Raw genomic sequence first — 16,972 nt, forward strand, 5'->3', positions numbered from 1 at the left:
CTATACTATATCCAGCTCTACCTGATTGGCTTTATCTGTTACTACTGAACATTGAATGACTAATCAATTCAGTTATGCATTAACCTATTCAATTACTCATTGTTCGCTCATCATTTATTTATTGAGTACTTATTATAAGCCATGCTCTCTGTGCCCGCTGCCCAATACACATCAGTGAATAAAACACAATCCCTGTTTTCCTATATACAAGACTAGAGACTGGCTCTCCTCATGGCCATTCAGCTGAGAGAAATCATGCTCACCGGGCTCTGTACCAGTATCTCCTAAGTCAGATTTGTAGCTTACAACCAGTTCTATCCAGGAAGTCAGGGGTTAGGAGAGCTAAAAGGGGTCAAAGAGATCTGATCTAGGTGACTCAATTATAGGAAGGGAAGTGATAGCAGAGAAGTCTCCTGCAATAGATAATTTTTAAAAAAAGGGAAAAAAAGAGCTTAAGTACATGGGCACCTGGGTGGCTCAGTCGGTTAAGCGTCTGCCTTCGGCTCAGGTCATGATCGCAGGGTCCTGGGATCAAGTCCTGCATCAGGCTCCTTCCTCAGTGGGGAGTCTGCTTCTCCCTCTCCCTCTGCACCCCTGCTCATGATCTCTCTCTTTTTCTCCCCCCTCTCTCCCAAATAAATAAATAAAATCTTAAAAAAAAAAGAGCTTAAGTACAATTAGAATAAAAAGTGTGTGTATTCCCATTTTCTAATGAATGTTAGGATAATGGAGAAAGAAAGTAGAAGATATAAAACTGTACCTGACACTGAGGAGTAATGTTGATTTTGTTAAGTAATAGCATGGTGATAATACGGTGAGTTGTCCTTGTTTTTTGGAAATGTGTACATATGTATTTAGAGATAAAATGTCATGATTATCTATAACTGTTTTAAAACCTTTCATCCAAAAAATAGATAAAATTTGAAAATGTTAATTTTTAAATCAAAGTGTTGGGTATCGAGAGTTCTCTATTATTCAGTATGTTTCAAATTTTTCAAAATAAAAGGTTAAAAAAAACTGTATCCTCCTAGAGGCACAATTATCTACTTACCAAGTTCTCACTCGTCTCAGAGTCCCAGCACTGGGAAATAAGCTTCACAAAATATTAATCTTAAATATGGAGAACATGGCTTCTAAATCACAATTATTATGCTGTTTTCTTCAATATTTTCCACTCATCACCATCTTCTAATAAGACTCTAGTAGCCTATATTCATATTACTGTCATTTGCATGGTATTTTAAGAATTTTTTCTTTTTATATGGATCTAATCTGATTTAAAATCAGACATCTTAATACACACATGTTAAGAATAAATTTTGATAATAGGAACACCATTCACTATCAGATAACAGAGCTAAAATACATTTGATTACCTAAACAATTTTAAAGTAATTTAATAAATTGAAGTGCAGTAAAACATAGCAGTATTAACACATTATAGAATGTTAGATGGGAATAACATTTGGAGCTTACTTTATTTTTATTTGACAAATCATACTGAAAGAATCCCCAAATAGTAAGTTTATAAAACTGATTTATGAGTAGAGATACATAGAAGGTATTAAATCTTAAAAACATACTCATATGATAAATTATATGGAGACAAAAATTTCGTGGAAGTCTTTTACGAACAATTCTATTAAATAAAGCTCATAAAATGTTTAAAAGTTCAAATAACTAAAATCACAGGAATAAATTTCAAAGTCCCTTTGCTCAGCTAAAAGGGTACATCAGCACCGCACAAGGATGAAAGATGTACATGTTATTGCATGTTATAAGTGACTATAAACACTACCATGTTATTTAATCTACAGTATAACCCTGTCCATGTGACACCAAAATACTTTAAAGTAGCCTTAGCAGCTTGCCATCCAGTAATATAATGGTATCATCAAGCTAAGACATGCAATGCTACTCAAAGATAATGAAACACAGAGGTGTATCACCAGGACTAATTTTATGTATGTTCAACAAAGGAAACGCCACTTCTAAAAATGGTACCATATCATGTGTGGATGCCATGCAAAATTCTTATAAACACACATCCGCACTCCATCTTACAAGTAACCGTAACTGATAAATGGATTATGTTAGAATTCCCTCTAGCAAACACTGAACAAGCAGCTTTAATGAGGCTTCTGACCCTACCCTATGGATGAAAGCGAGCATTTTGCCACCAGATACAGGTCAGGTACTTCAATTCCTGCTCCCAGATCATTAAACTTTTTCTAAAATTTAAACTTTTTAACTTCCTTTGCTATGCAAAAATAGGTGGACACTTTGGAAACAGTATAAGAAACATTACTTTATACAATGAGCATTAAGCATTTGGAAACACATCTTCAGAGAATCACAGAATTTTAGAGCTACAAGAAAACTTTTTTTAAAGATTTTATTTATTTATTTGACAGAGAGAGACAGTGAGAGAGGGAACACAAACAAGGGGAGTGTGAGAGGGAGAAGCAGCTTCCTGCCGAGCAGGAAGCCCGATGCGGGCCTTGATCCCAGGACCTGGGATCATGACCTGAGCCGAAGGCAGACGCCCAACAGCTGAGCCACCCAGGCGCCCCTAGAAGGAATTTTTGAAATCACTCAAAGTCTCACATTTTATAGACTGGAGAGCCAAAGTCCTCACAGGTTAAAACGTTTGTGGAAGGCTGCGATCCTGCTCAGGGTTAGGGCTGAGTCTGGAGCCTCCTGGCTTTCAGTGCAACACAACTCCCAGTAGTCAAGTAAGTGTTTTTCAAAATAATAGGTTTCCTAAGCCATACTGATCCCTCCATTTGTTGACACACAGAACTGTTTTCTCTACCTGTGAGGGCCTTTTTCTTGGACATAGCCGGCAGCTTTGGGGCAGAAACACATGGAGCATGGTGGGGTGAGGCACCTGAACGATCAGGTCAATCTGGGCACTAAGTGAGATGGCAGGTTGCAACAAGACTGGCCTTAACCTCCTGAGTCAATAAAGTATTTCTTAAAGGGTAATTACAAAAGAACACTAACCTAGGTATTCTGAGGAATACCCAAGAAGGAAGAGAGGTAAACCTATCTACAAAAGCCTTAAGGAGTCCATTCTAGTTCAGCACATAAGACAACTGAGACTTGAGGGCTTATGTGTTTAAAATACATATTAGAAGCCAAAGAAAATCGAAAAAGAAAATCAGTGTAAACCAGAATCATCCAGAAAGTCTTCATGTAAAAGCAGGGATATAAGCCGTTGTGTGAAAAGACGATGTGCTTCCATGAAAAGACGCTCAACACCACTGGTCATCAGGGAAACGCAAATCCAAACCACAGTGAGACACCACCTCACAGCTGTCAGAAGGGCTAGAACCAAAAGCATGAAAACAACAGGCATTGGCAAGGATATCGAGAAAGGGGACCCTCTTGCACTGTTGGGTGGGAATGCAAGCTGGTGCAGCTACTCTGGAGGACAGTAAGGAGATACTTCAGAAAGATAAAAATAGAACTATCCTATGACCCAGCAATTGCACTTCTAGGTATTTACCCAAAGGATACAAAAACACTAACTCAAAGGGATACATGCTTCCCAATGTTTATAGCAGCTATAAGATGTGGTATAGTTATACAATGGAATATTACTCAGCCATTGAGAAGGATGAAATCTTGCCATTTGCAATGACATGGGTGGAGCTAGAGTGTATTATGCTAACAGAAATAAGTCAGTCAGAGAAAGACAAATACCATGTGATTTTACTCATATGTGGAATTTTTTTTAAAAAGATTTTATTTATTTATGTGACAGAGAGACAGCCAGCGAGAGAGGGAACACAGCAGGGGAGTGGGAGAGGAAGAAGCAGGCTCCCAGCAGAGGAGCCCGATGTGGGACTCGATCCCGGAACACTGGGATTATGCCCTGAGCCGAAGGCAGATGCCTAACGACTGGGCTACCCAGGCGCCCCATACTCATATGTGGAATTTAAGGAAAAAAACGAATGAGCAAAGGGAAAAAGAGGCAAACCAAAAAACAGACTCTTACCTATGGAGACCAAACTGATGGTTACCAGAGGTGAAGTGGGTGGGGGGGAATGGGTGAAATAGGTGATGGCGATTGAGGAGTGCACTTGTTGGGGCCCCTGGGTGGCTCAGTCAGTTAAGTGTCCGACTTGATTTCGGCTCAGGTCATAATCTCAGGGTCGTGCCCAGCACGGAGCCTGCTTAAGATTCTCTCTCTCCCTCTTCCCTTTGCCCAATCTCTCTCAAAAACAAAAAAACAAACAAAAGTACACTTATTGTGATGAGCACCAGGTAATGTATGGAAGTACTGAATCACCATATTGTCCAACTGAAACGAATATTAGTTATGTTAACTAACTACAATTTTAATAAAAGCTTTTAAAAATGGTGTGCTTTTGATCAACAAAGTGGCCTTTCACAGGTGAGGAACATCTGCACCTCTGAAAACAGAAAGATAAAAAGATGTGCACGAACCTTGATTTTACTTAAACTGCCTCACCTTTCTTCACTAGTGACACTGGGAGATACAGCCAAGTGTGTGGTACTCAGTGGCAAAACCACCACTCGATAGCACTTCTGCTAATGCCCTTATAAGTAATGAAATCAGAAAGGCACATTCGTTTTCCAAATACCATAACAGCACACATAAGCCTAACTTTCCAGTAATCAATTGTGCAATACCATATCATATTTCAAAGTCAGTAAAGTTTCTAAACAGAAGTTAGAAAACTTAAGTAGTCTAAGAGGATGTTACCCACTTATCTATCAGGAAAGCATAAACTTAGAAACACTTCATTTAAAGAATATAGCATAATGCCTAGTACACGATAAACGTTCAAAATTGAGTCGAGATTGATTTACATTGTCTTTTCTGAAGAGGCACCTCCTCCGTAAGTAGATGTTTCTTAATATAATTTTAATTTTTAATTTAAAGGATTTTTTTAACCAAACCAATACACTTGATTTCTTTCCTCTTCTTCTACTGAACACAATATTACCACTGAAGCATTTTCTTTAGTCTTCTCAAACAATTATTTTTTAAAGAAATCTTATTAAAATGGAGATGTTGTAAAGAAGTACATAAGAAATCATGGATTTTTTTTTTTAAATGAGACTTTTCCACAGATGTTTTTATTCTTTCTTTCTTTCTTTTTTTTTTTTTAAAGATTTTATGTATTCATTTGACAGACAGAGAGAGACAGCCAGCGAGAGAGGGAACACAAGCAGGGGGAGTGGGAGGGGAAGAAGCAGGCTCCCAGAGGACGGGGGCTGGATCCCAGAACGCCCTGAGCCAAAGGCAGACGCTTAACGACTGAGCCACCTAGGTGCCCCTGTTTTTGTTTTTGTTTTTTCAACAAAAAATGATAAAGATGATGAAAGAGAGAAGGTAAATGGTGTACACTTTGAGAGTCTTCAAAATTCCAAATTTGGAGGGTACCAGATGAGTTACCAAGAAACGGCCATAATGCAATGAAGACACAGGGAAAAAGAAGACTAAAATAATCTACAATCTGCTTCAACTCTCAATGAGGTTACCTGTCTGATTGTAGGTAAAACAGTATTCGGATAATTAAAAAACAAAAAACAATAACAGCAAAAACACAACAAAATGAAATTGGCCCAGAGCATCAAGTGTGTCTCCAATGGGGTGTCCAAATATTTACTTTGACTCTCATCCCCGTCAGCACCCTTTCATTCCACCTTAACCAAGACGGCTGCTGTTTCTACCCAAAACCTCTTTGAGTCTATTTCCTATTTTTATCTCAATCCTTACAACTCTACTGCTTTGACAAAGGCTCTATGAATGTCAAAGTTTCTTGCCTTTTTCTCCTGCCAACCATTCAACAATTCTTCCCTCTCTACTCTTGAATCTCTTTTTCCACTTGTTTTTTCTCTTCATTAAACAGCTTATTGCTCAAGTTCCTTTCTCCATAATTTTAATTCAAAACACACATGAAGGCTGAATTAATACTTAAAACTATAATCCAAGAAAACATTCTGGAAATAAAAGGCTCAGTCTACATATCAAAAGGGCCCACCAGATATCCCGGAAAACCAATACAGGATGATGTACTGTAAAAATATCCTGGTAAAACCATTAGACATTATTAATAAAGAAAAAACAAAGGCAGCAAGGCAAAAAGGAAAATAGCATAAAGTGGTAAGAGAATTAAACTAGCAGCAGACTTCTTAAAAGCAACATGCAAAACATGGCAACAACAGATCAGCATTTTCAAGAGATTCAAGGACAAAAAGTGTGAACTAAATATTTTACATCCATCCAAGCTATCCCTCAAGGATCAATGCTATTGAAAAAGTTTTACACGTGCAAGGGAATGTCGTACCCACAGGCACTTCTTGAGCAATCTACTAGAAGATTAGTTTCATCCAATCTAAAGATGAGTGGCTAACTTTGGCAAAAGGACAGAAAGGTGAATATTTAATATATTTAATTTTATGTAAGACCAAAACAAGGTTGGTGCTAAATGAAGAATATATGAACGATCTATGTGCTGACAAGGAAAAGTAGTATGACTAAAAACTAAGGTGACAACATTANGGGAAAGAGGAAAGTAAAATAAGCAATAGTGAACTAGTAGTATGTGGAAGTAAACAACTACCATACAAGACTATCACAGTAGCAGTAAAAGATTCAATACAGACAAAGAGAGCTAAAAGCATCTCTAAAAATCATAGATACTGGGCACCTGGGTGGTTCAGTCCGTTGAGCATCTGCCTTCGGCTCAGGTCATGATCCCAGGGTCCTGGGATCGAGTCCCACATGGGGCTCCCTGCTCAGCGGGGAGACTGCTTCTCCCTCTTCCCTGCTCATGATCTCTGTCTCTCTCTCTCAAATAAATAAATAAAATCTTTAAAAATAATCATAGATACCAAGGCAATCACTACAACAAAAATATGAAGTTTCATAGATAGTGACCCTCCCCAAAAAGAAACCTTAAAGGATCAAAGATAAAAGAAAATACACATGAAGTGGAGCAAATATAAATAAAATATTTACCAAGTAGCACAGCAATGATCTTTATGAAACAAAAACTATAGGGAACTTGATTCTGGCCTTTGAGGCCACATAGAAACACACTAATAACAGATTTTTTTTTTTTTTAAAGTAGGCTCCACACCCAGTATAGAGCCTAATGCAGGGCTTGAACTCATGATCCAGAGATCAAGATCTTAGCTGAGATCAAGTCCTATGCTTGACTGACTGAGCCATCCAGTCGCCCCTAAGAGAATATCACTCTTGATACAAAACAAATCAAGTGGACAAAAACTAAGTAAAGATATAGATGTATAAATAATACAGTCACTAAGGTAGATCTTTTGGGCAAATATTAAACTTTACACTGTGAAAATACAGATTACCTTTTTCTCAAATAGGCATGGAATACAGATAAAAACTTATCTTCTCAGTCACTAATAAAAGCCTCAGTGGATTCAGAAGAGTAAAATTATCAAAAACAATAACCTATCTTGTCACGAAGTCTAGAGTTCAATAACAAAATTTTTTAAAAAGATCCTTCTACATGAAAATTTAAAAATCTTCTACTGAACAACTTTTTGGTGAAGAAGAAATAAAAAGTTTCTTAAAAAATAAAGATATTAAAAAACATATTAAAATTCTATGAGTATGATATAGAGCTGTAACCAGAGGAAAAATCACAGCCTTAAACACTTAGAGAAGGAAAAAAAAATAATGAAAATAAATGAACAGATCAGGAACTGAAGACCAAAAGAAAGAACAAAAGGGTAGAATTAAAAGAGCACAAGAAATGACATAATAAAGGCACAATCACAAATCAATGAAATAGACGAGGGAAAATACATCTCATTAATAAATCAGAATCCAAGTGAGCTGAAAAATAAACACATTTACTAAGGCAAAAAAAAGGAAGCAAAAATAAAAAATAACCAGAAGGAAACAATCATTGAAGTAGAAGAAATTTAAGTCCCAAGAGGCTACAATTCATAACACCATACAAATAAATTTGAAAAGCTACACAAAATGGTTAACTATTACAATTGGCCCAAGATAAAAAGCTTAAACATCTCCATGGGAAAAAGGAGAGTTACAAGAAACTGCCTCACAGAAAAAAAGCAGAACCAGATAGTTTCATATTCCAAAATAAAACAGTATCAATTTAATAGAAATAGTTCTGGGGGCGCCTGGGTGGCTCAGTCAGTTAAGTGTCTGCCTTCTGCTCAGCTGAGTGTCATGATCCCGCTGTCCCGGGATGGAACCCTGCATCAGGCTCCCTGCACAGCAGGGAGTCTGCTTCTCCTTCTGCCCTTCACCCCGCTCATGCTCTCTCTCTCTCAATTATATAAATAAAATCTTAAAAAAAAAAATTAGTTCTGGAACATAGGAAATGAATTAAAACTTCCAAATTCTTTTTATGAAATAGAATGTTGATACCTAAATCTGATAAAAATAGTACAGAAATAGAAAACTACAGACCAGCCTCACTTATAAATACCTATATGAAATACTACATAAAGTATTAGTGAATATACTTCAACACCATATTAAGTAAATAATATACTATAACAAAGTGGGATTTACTCCTGGAAAGTAAGGGTAGTTCAATATTAAAAGCACAGTAATATACCACACTATATTAATTGATCTGAGAAAAACATGATTATGTCCATATATCCTAAACAAATCTTTGATGAAATTCAGTTCCCATTCCATAAAAAGAAAAAAAAAAATCCATTCAAGAACATAGGAGGCATGCCTGAGTGGCTCAGTCAGTTAAGCGTCTGCCTTCGGCTCAGGTCCCATGATCCTGGGGTTTGAGCTGGGTCCACATTGGGCTCCCTGCTCAGCGGGGAGTCTGTTTCTCCATCTCTCTCTCTGCCTCTCCCTCCATTCATGCCCTCCCTCTCTCAAATAAATAAAATCTCAAAAAAAAAAAAAACCAAACAAACAAACAACCAAACCAAAAAACAGAAACATAGGAATTGATGGTGATTTCCTTACGATGAGTATAAGGACACATACACACGTACATATTCACATATACACATTTACCCACACCTTTGTCCTAAAGTCAGCATCACATTTAATGGGGTAAACTTCAAGAATTCCCACTAAGATCAGGAAGAGGGGAGGATAATCACTACCTTCACTACTATTTTCTATGTACTGGATGTACCAGCAATACAATTAGACAAAACAAATCAGAGATATAAGAACTGGAAGACAAAGACAACTGTATCTACTTGTGTATGAAATGTTTTCTAAGAAAACCTTAGAGAATCATTACTAAAGCAACCTCAAAGTCAGTAAATTAACAGGATATAAAATGAATGCACAGAAATCAACAACATTCATATACACAAATCATAATCACTTAGAAGATAAAATAGTAGAGTAAAATAGCAGTGACAATAGCAACAAAAGCGGTATAATATTTAGGAATAAGTATAGCAAGAAATGTGAAAAAGTTAATGTGAGGAAAGAGTGAAAATACTCAAGAACATAACAAATGTAAAACTGATGAAATACAAAAATATTCCTTGTTGTTGAAGAACATCTATACATCATAAAGATGCCAGGTCTTCCCAAGTTAATTTAAAAATTTAACAAAATTCCAATAAAAATGCCAACAAGTATTTTTAAATGAAGCTAAACAATATAAAAAATTGTGAATAGCTAGAATAATACTGAAAAAGAAAAGCTACACAGCACTAATCACCACCAGATATTAAAATACATTGCAGAGCCTCAGCAATTAATGTACTAGTATAATTATGAAACATAATTAGACCAGAAGGATTCAGTAGAAAGTACAGAAGTGAACTCAAGTACATATGGAAGTTTAGTATATGATAAAAGTGACATCTAATATCACTGGACCAATTTTTTTTTTTTAAATAGTGTTGGGAAAACTGGAAAATCATTTGGAAAATGATAAAATTGGGTCCATACTTCCTGTCATATAAAAGAATAAATTCTAAATTAATAAGAGATTTAAAGGTAAAAAATGAAACTCTACAATTAAATTCACATAAAATCTGTCTGCAGAACAAGGTTATTAATCGAGACTCAATATCCATAGCAAATAAAAGATTGATACATTTGATCACATTAAAAAGTTTCACCTTCTATGTGGTGATGAAACATCACAAGTATAATCAAAGGACAAGAGGCAAATTGAAAGAAAATATTTGCAAAATATGTAACAGATGAAGGGCTTATATAACACTTATTTAAAGAACTCGTCAAAACTGAGGGAATAAAAACAAAAAAAAAGGAGAAAAATGGGCAAAAAGACATGAGCGGACAATTCACGCACACACACTAAAATTATTTAAAACTAGCCCTTTTTGCTTTTGGCAAAAAAGGAATACGATGACTGGATTTACACTTCCACTGCCTGTGGGAAACTGGCTAAAATGAAAGATACAAACGTTTTTGGATATTAAATAGGCTGCACAAGACTGAGATCCTTGGGAAAATGGGGAAAAAACATTTAGTTGAGTCACACAGATGCCCCAGCTTTCTGCCTGGTGACAATTCCAAACTCAGGAATAGGAAGGGAAATCCCACTGAGACAGTGACTGAGTTCAGAATGGCTTCTAAAGAGCCTGAAATTCCAGAGAGGCGTTCAGAAGAAGAGGGAGCTACAAGGTGGGGGGAGCTTCCAGAAAAATCTGCATGAGGATCTCCTCATCTGTAGTATAAAAGGTGGAGCAAAGAATCACTGAGCAGTCAGGAGAAGAATAATTCCCAGGATTTACAAAGAGCTGGGAATTGAGTTCTGGCCAACCAAAGTAAGTCCTAACATGGAATTCTGTAGAAATCACAGAACTTCACAGTATAGAAGTAGGAATAAACTAACCACATAGAATAGGCTACTATAGACTCATCTTAGCAAAGTTTAAAAATAGCCTGAAAATGAACATACTGTCTCCAAGACATTTAACTCACATGTACAGACAAAAATAGACTAAAAGAATGGAGAAGATATATAATGCAAACACTAATCAAAAGAAAGGGGGTGTGGCTACATTAATATCAGACAAAGTTGATTTCTGAACAAGAAATATTTTAGGGATAAAACTGATATTTTATAATGATACAGGAGACAGTTCATAAAGAGGACATAAAAATCCTAAACACGTATACCAATAGAATTCCAATATACATGAAACAAAAACTGATGGAAAAAAAAGATAAATCCACAATTATAATTGGAGGTTTCCATACTCCTTTCAGTGGAGATGTAGGAAATTTCAACACTCAATCAACTGGACCTAACAGACATTTATTAAACACTCACCTTCAGACAGACAACAGAATACATACTCTTTTCAAGGGCTCATGAAATATTCATTAAGTTAGCTCATACGTTGATGCATTAAGTAATTCTCAATAATCTTAAAAGTACAGAAATCATACAGAGTAGTTCTCTGACCACAACAGAATTAAATTGAGATCAATAGCAGAGAGGAATTTGAAAACTTCCAAATATTTGAAAATTAAACAACATATTTCCAAATAACCTTAGGGTCAAAAACCAAATTACATAGGAAACTTAAAAAATATTTTGGGGGCGCCTGGGTGACTCAGTGGGTTAAGCATCTGCCTTTGGCTCAGGTCATGACCCCAGGGTTCTGGGATCAAGCCCCATGCTCCCTGCTCAGCGGGAAGCCTGCTTTTCGCTCTCCCCCTGCCTGCCGCTCCCCTTGCTTGTGTTCTCTCTCTCCATCTAATAAATAAATAAAAATCTTTAAAAAAATATTTTGAAGTTAAATATGAAAACAAAAGAAATAAAAATGAGTATTACAAAAATCATTCATTTCCCAGTGAATTAGCTTGGCATTTAGTCAGAAGACTCATATTGTTAAAATTTCAATTCCCTCAAATTAATCTACAGTTCAACACAATCTCAATCAAAATCCTAGCAGGTTTGGGGGCAGAAACTGACAACCTGATTTCAAAAAAATATTATATATGGAATTGCAAAGCAGCCAGAATAGTGAAAATAATTTTGAAAAAAAGAACAAAGTTGGAAGACTCCTATTACCTAACTTCAAGACCATGAAAGTGTGATATTGACTGTATGCTATTATACTTGAGAATCCAGAAATAGACTCATTCATAGATGGTCAATAATTTTCATAAAGGCACAAAAGCAATTCACTGGGGAAAAGATGTTCACTTTAACACAGTGTTGGAGCAACTGCACATGTGTATGTTCCCCCTCCCCCCCCAAAAGAGCCTTGACCCTCACTTGCACCAAATACAAACCTGAAACAGATCAGGTATCTAAATATGAGAGTTCTATAAAACTCCTTGAAGAAAACGTATGAAAAAACATTTTGTGATCCTGGCTTTGGACAGATGTAGCACAAATGATAAAAGAAAAAAAATCATAAATTGGGCCTCATCATAATTAAAAACATCTGCCTTCTGAAAGACACTGATAAGAGAAGAGGTAAGCTAGTGATGCAGACAGTACCTGCAAAGATCTGACAAAAGGTTCCTGTCCTTAAAAGCTAAAGCTCGTTTAAAATAAGGCAATATGATTTAAAAAATGGGCACATTTGATTCGTCAAAGAACATAAAAGAGTGGCAAATAAACACAAGAAAGATTATCACTATCATTAGTCATTACATAACTGATGCAAATTAAGACAACACATCTACTATAACAGGTAAATTTTTAAAAACTAATGAAACCAAGTGGTGGCAAGACGTGGAGAACTACACATCACTGGTGAAAATGTGTAACAACAGTACAATTGCTCTGAAAACCAGTCTGGCTGTTTCCTATAAGCCAAACATACACTTCCTTATGATCCCAGAAATCCCACTCCTAGTTACTTACCCAGAAGTTGTTAAAGCATGTATCTGCACAAAAACATCTACATGAATGCTTATAGCAACTTTACTAATAATTGCCCCCCAAACCAGAAATAAATTTCCAACAGGTAAACAGATAAACGGTAGTAGTTGTCAACGGAATACTATCTATTTTTAAAGAGGAATGAACTACTAATAACTACCACATGGGTAAATCTCACAAACATTATGGGAAGTGAAATAAGCCAGGCACCAGGAAATACATCCTATAATTTCATTTATATGACATTCCCCCCAAAATGCAAAAACTACCGGGGCAGAGATCATTGCCAGGGGCCAGGGGGGTGGGGTGCATGAAAGAAGGGGACTGACTGCAGGGTGAAGGAAAGTCTGAGGATGATAGGAACACTCTGTATCTTGACTGTAGTGGTGGTTATAAGACATACATGTGTCAAAACACATCAAACTGTATGGTTAAAATGGTGAATTTTACTGTTTGTAAATTATACTTTAATAAACCTAACCTTAAAAAATATGCAGACTTTTAAAGGATTTCAACATATATTGCCAAATTGCCCTTCCATTAACTTAATTTCTTCTTCTACTCCCATTTATTTTATGTTCTACAAGGCCTGCACCCTCGACAGCCTCAATATCATCGGATTATTATTTTCGGCTTTTCCAATTTGACAAGGTCTTTTAAAATGGTACTTCACTTTTTTTTTATCTGCATCTCTCTTCTTTTCCAGTGATGGTGAACTTTTTTCATCCATTTCTGACAGCTGTATTTCTTCTGTGTTCTGTCTGTTCATTCCTTTCAATCATTACTCTAAGAAAATATTTGGTGTTTTTGTTTTGTTTTGTTTTTTACTGATTTTTTTGGTTTGCTATATATATCCCCAAAAAGCTTTCATAAACACACTTTCCAGTTTCTTATTTATCTTTAATTTTTTCAATTTTTTAAATATAGAAATTTTAAAATTTGAAATTTCTCAATATTTTTAAAGATTTCCTCCTTTGTACCATTACTTAGAAATTTCTTTCCTCATTTAGAGTTCAGTTAAATATTCAACTATGATCTATAAAATTTTTTATAGACTCAATTTTTTCACTTTTTAAACCTCTCCTGTCTGACAGGGTGGCTACTAGACACTTGGAGTTACTTAAATTTAAATTAATTGAAATTAAGCTTTTTCCTTGAATTTTCTTCTGGTTTTGTGGTTTTAGGTTATACATTTCAAATCTCTAATGGGTTAAAGATTTAATTTTTTGTATGGTGTAGGTTAAGAGTCTGATTTCATTCTTTTGCATGTCACTGTCCAGTTTTCCCACCATCATTTATTAAACAGACTATGCTTTTCCAATTGTGTATTACCGATGCCCTTGTCAAAGATTAGTTGGTAGTATATGTATGGCTTTATTTCTGAATGCTCCATTCTGTTCCACTGGTCTGTGTCTATGTCAACAGCATACTATTTTGATTACTATAGTATTGTCATATGCTTTGAAATCAGGAAGTGTGATGCCCTCAAGAGTGCTTTGGCTATTCAGGGACTTTTGTGGTTCCATGCAAATTTGAGGATTGTTTTTTCTATTTCTATGAAAAATGGCTTTGGTATTTTGATAGGGACTGCTTTGGGTAGTATGGATACTTTAACAATATCAATTCTTCCAATCATTGGGGCACCTGGGTGGCACAGCGGTTAAGCGTCTGCCTTCAGCTCAGGGCGTGATCCCGGCGTTATGGGATCGAGCCCCACATCAGGCTCCTCTGCTATGAGCCTGCTTCTTCCTCTCCCACTCCCCCTGCTTGTGTTCCCTCTTTCGCTGGCTGTCTCTATGTCTTTCGAATAAATAAAATCTTTAAAAAAAAAAAAAATTCTTCCAATCATGAACATGGGTTGTGGCAATGATTTTTTTCAACCAACACCAAAAGCACAGGCAACAAAACCAAAAATAAACAACTGGAATTACATCTAACTAAAAAAAATACTGCCCAACAAAGAAAACCATCAACAAAATACAAAGGCAAGCTACCAAACTGTAGAAAATATTTGTAAACCCTAGATCTGATAAGGGGTTAATATCCAAAATATATAAGAACTCATACAACTCACTAGCAAGAAAATAACCCAATTTAAAAAATACACAAAGGACCAGCATAGTCATTATTCTGAAGAAGATATATACATGCCCAACAGTTAGAAGAAAAGGTGTTCAGAATTATTATCATCAGGGCAATGAAAATCGAAACCACAATGAGACATCATTCAGTACCTGTTAGGACGGCTATTATAAAAAAGATAAGAGATAATCATTGTTGGTGAGGGTGTAAAGAAGAGGGAACCCTTACACTTTTGGTGGGAATGGAAATTGGTAGTCTTTACAGAAAGCAGTGTGGAAGTTCCTCAAAATAGAACTATCATATGATCCAGAAATCCAACTTCTGGGTATATATCGAAAGGAAAAGAAATCATTATCTTAAAGAGGTATGTGCACTTCCATGTTACCACAGAATTTTTCACAATAGCCAAAATATATAAATAACCTTAGTGGTCACTGGTGGATGAATGAATTAAGAAAATGTGGTAGAGGGGTGCCTGGGTGGCTCAGTCGTTAAGCGTCTGCCTTCAGGCTAGGGCGTGATCCCAGGATCCTGGGATCAAGCCCCGCATCAGGCTCGCTGCTCTGCTGGGAGCCTGCTTCTTCCTCTCCCACTCCCCCTGCTTGTGTTCCCTCTCTCGCTGGCTGTCTCTCTGTCTTAAATAAATAAAGAAAATCTTAAAAAAAAAAAAAAAAGATAAAATGTGGTAGAGATGTGCAATGGAATTATTTGGCCATAAAAAGAAATATGCCATTTGTGATAACATGGACGAACGTGAAGGACATTAAACCAGACACAGAAAGACAAATACTGTATTATCTCACTTATATGTGGCATGTAAACAAGTGAAACTTATAGAACCAGAGAGGAGAGAAGGGGTTGCCAGGGGCCGGGGGTGGGGGGTGAAGGAAATGGGGAGATGTTGGCCAAAGGGTACAAACTTTTAGTTAGAAGATCATTAAGTTCTAGGGGTCGAACATACAGCATGGTGACTAGAGTTAATAATTCTGTGTACCTCAAATCTGCTAAGAATAGACCTTAAGTGTTCTCACCACAAAACAAAAGTGAATGTGTTAATTAAATTGATGATGGTCATCACTTCACAACATATTATGTTAAATCATCACTTCGTACATGTTGTATAGCCTAAATATATGCAACTTTTGTCAATCATTCCTCAATAAAGCTGGGGGGAAGAAGGAAGGTAAAATAAAAAAATTAATAATTAACTAAAATGAAGTTAAATTTAAAATTCGGTTCCTCAGTCATACTAGTCACATTTTTAAAGATTCTTTTAGAGTAGTTTTAGATTTAATTTTGGTAAATTTAGTGCAATTTAGGTAAAATTGAGTGGAAAAGTACTGTGAGTTCTCATATACCCACTGCCCCCACCACCCAACAGTATCCCCCACTATCAACATCCCATACCACAGTATTCTGTCTGTTGCAATGGATGAACCTACACTCATTATACAATGACATATCACTATAATCAAAAGTCTATATAGTTGACATTTGGGTGCACTTTTGGTATTGAACATTCTATGGGTTTTGGCAAATGCAAAACAACACGTATCCACCACTGTAGTATTATACAGAACAGTTTCACTTCCCTAAAAATCCTCTGCGCTCTGCCTATTCATTTCTCCTTCCCCACTAACCACTGGCAATCACCAATCTTTTTTGTGTCTCCACAGTTTTGCCTTTTTCAAAATGTTGTAGAGTTGGAATTATACAGATTTTCACTTAGTAATATGCATTTAAGTTTCCTCCATGTCTTTTCATGTCCTGACTGCTTCTTCTTAACACTGAGTAGTACTGCATTGTTTGGATGTACCACAGTTTATTTACCCATTCACCTATTAAAGGATATCTTCGATGACTCAAGTTTTAGCACTTATGAATAAAGCTGCTATAAACATCTGTGTGTAGGTTTTTCTGTGGATATAACTTTTCAACTCCTTTGCGTAAATACCAAGCAGTGTAACTGCAGATCATATGTTACGAACATGTTCAGGTTTTAAAGAAACCGCCAAACTGTCTTCCACCATGGCCAC

General features: G+C 36.2%; 1 protein-coding gene across 9 annotated transcripts in view; it reads right to left on the reverse strand.

Moving 5' to 3' along the window:
- VRK2 (VRK serine/threonine kinase 2) overlaps positions 1–16,972 on the reverse strand; it is a 114,577-nt gene that overhangs the window by 49,291 nt on the left and 48,314 nt on the right. The gene's annotated exons all lie outside the window — the stretch shown is intronic.

The sequence above is a fragment of the Ursus maritimus genome, unplaced genomic scaffold (assembly GCF_017311325.1).
Source record: "Ursus maritimus isolate PB19 unplaced genomic scaffold, ASM1731132v1 scaffold_6, whole genome shotgun sequence".
Classification (NCBI taxonomy): domain Eukaryota; kingdom Metazoa; phylum Chordata; class Mammalia; order Carnivora; family Ursidae; genus Ursus; species Ursus maritimus.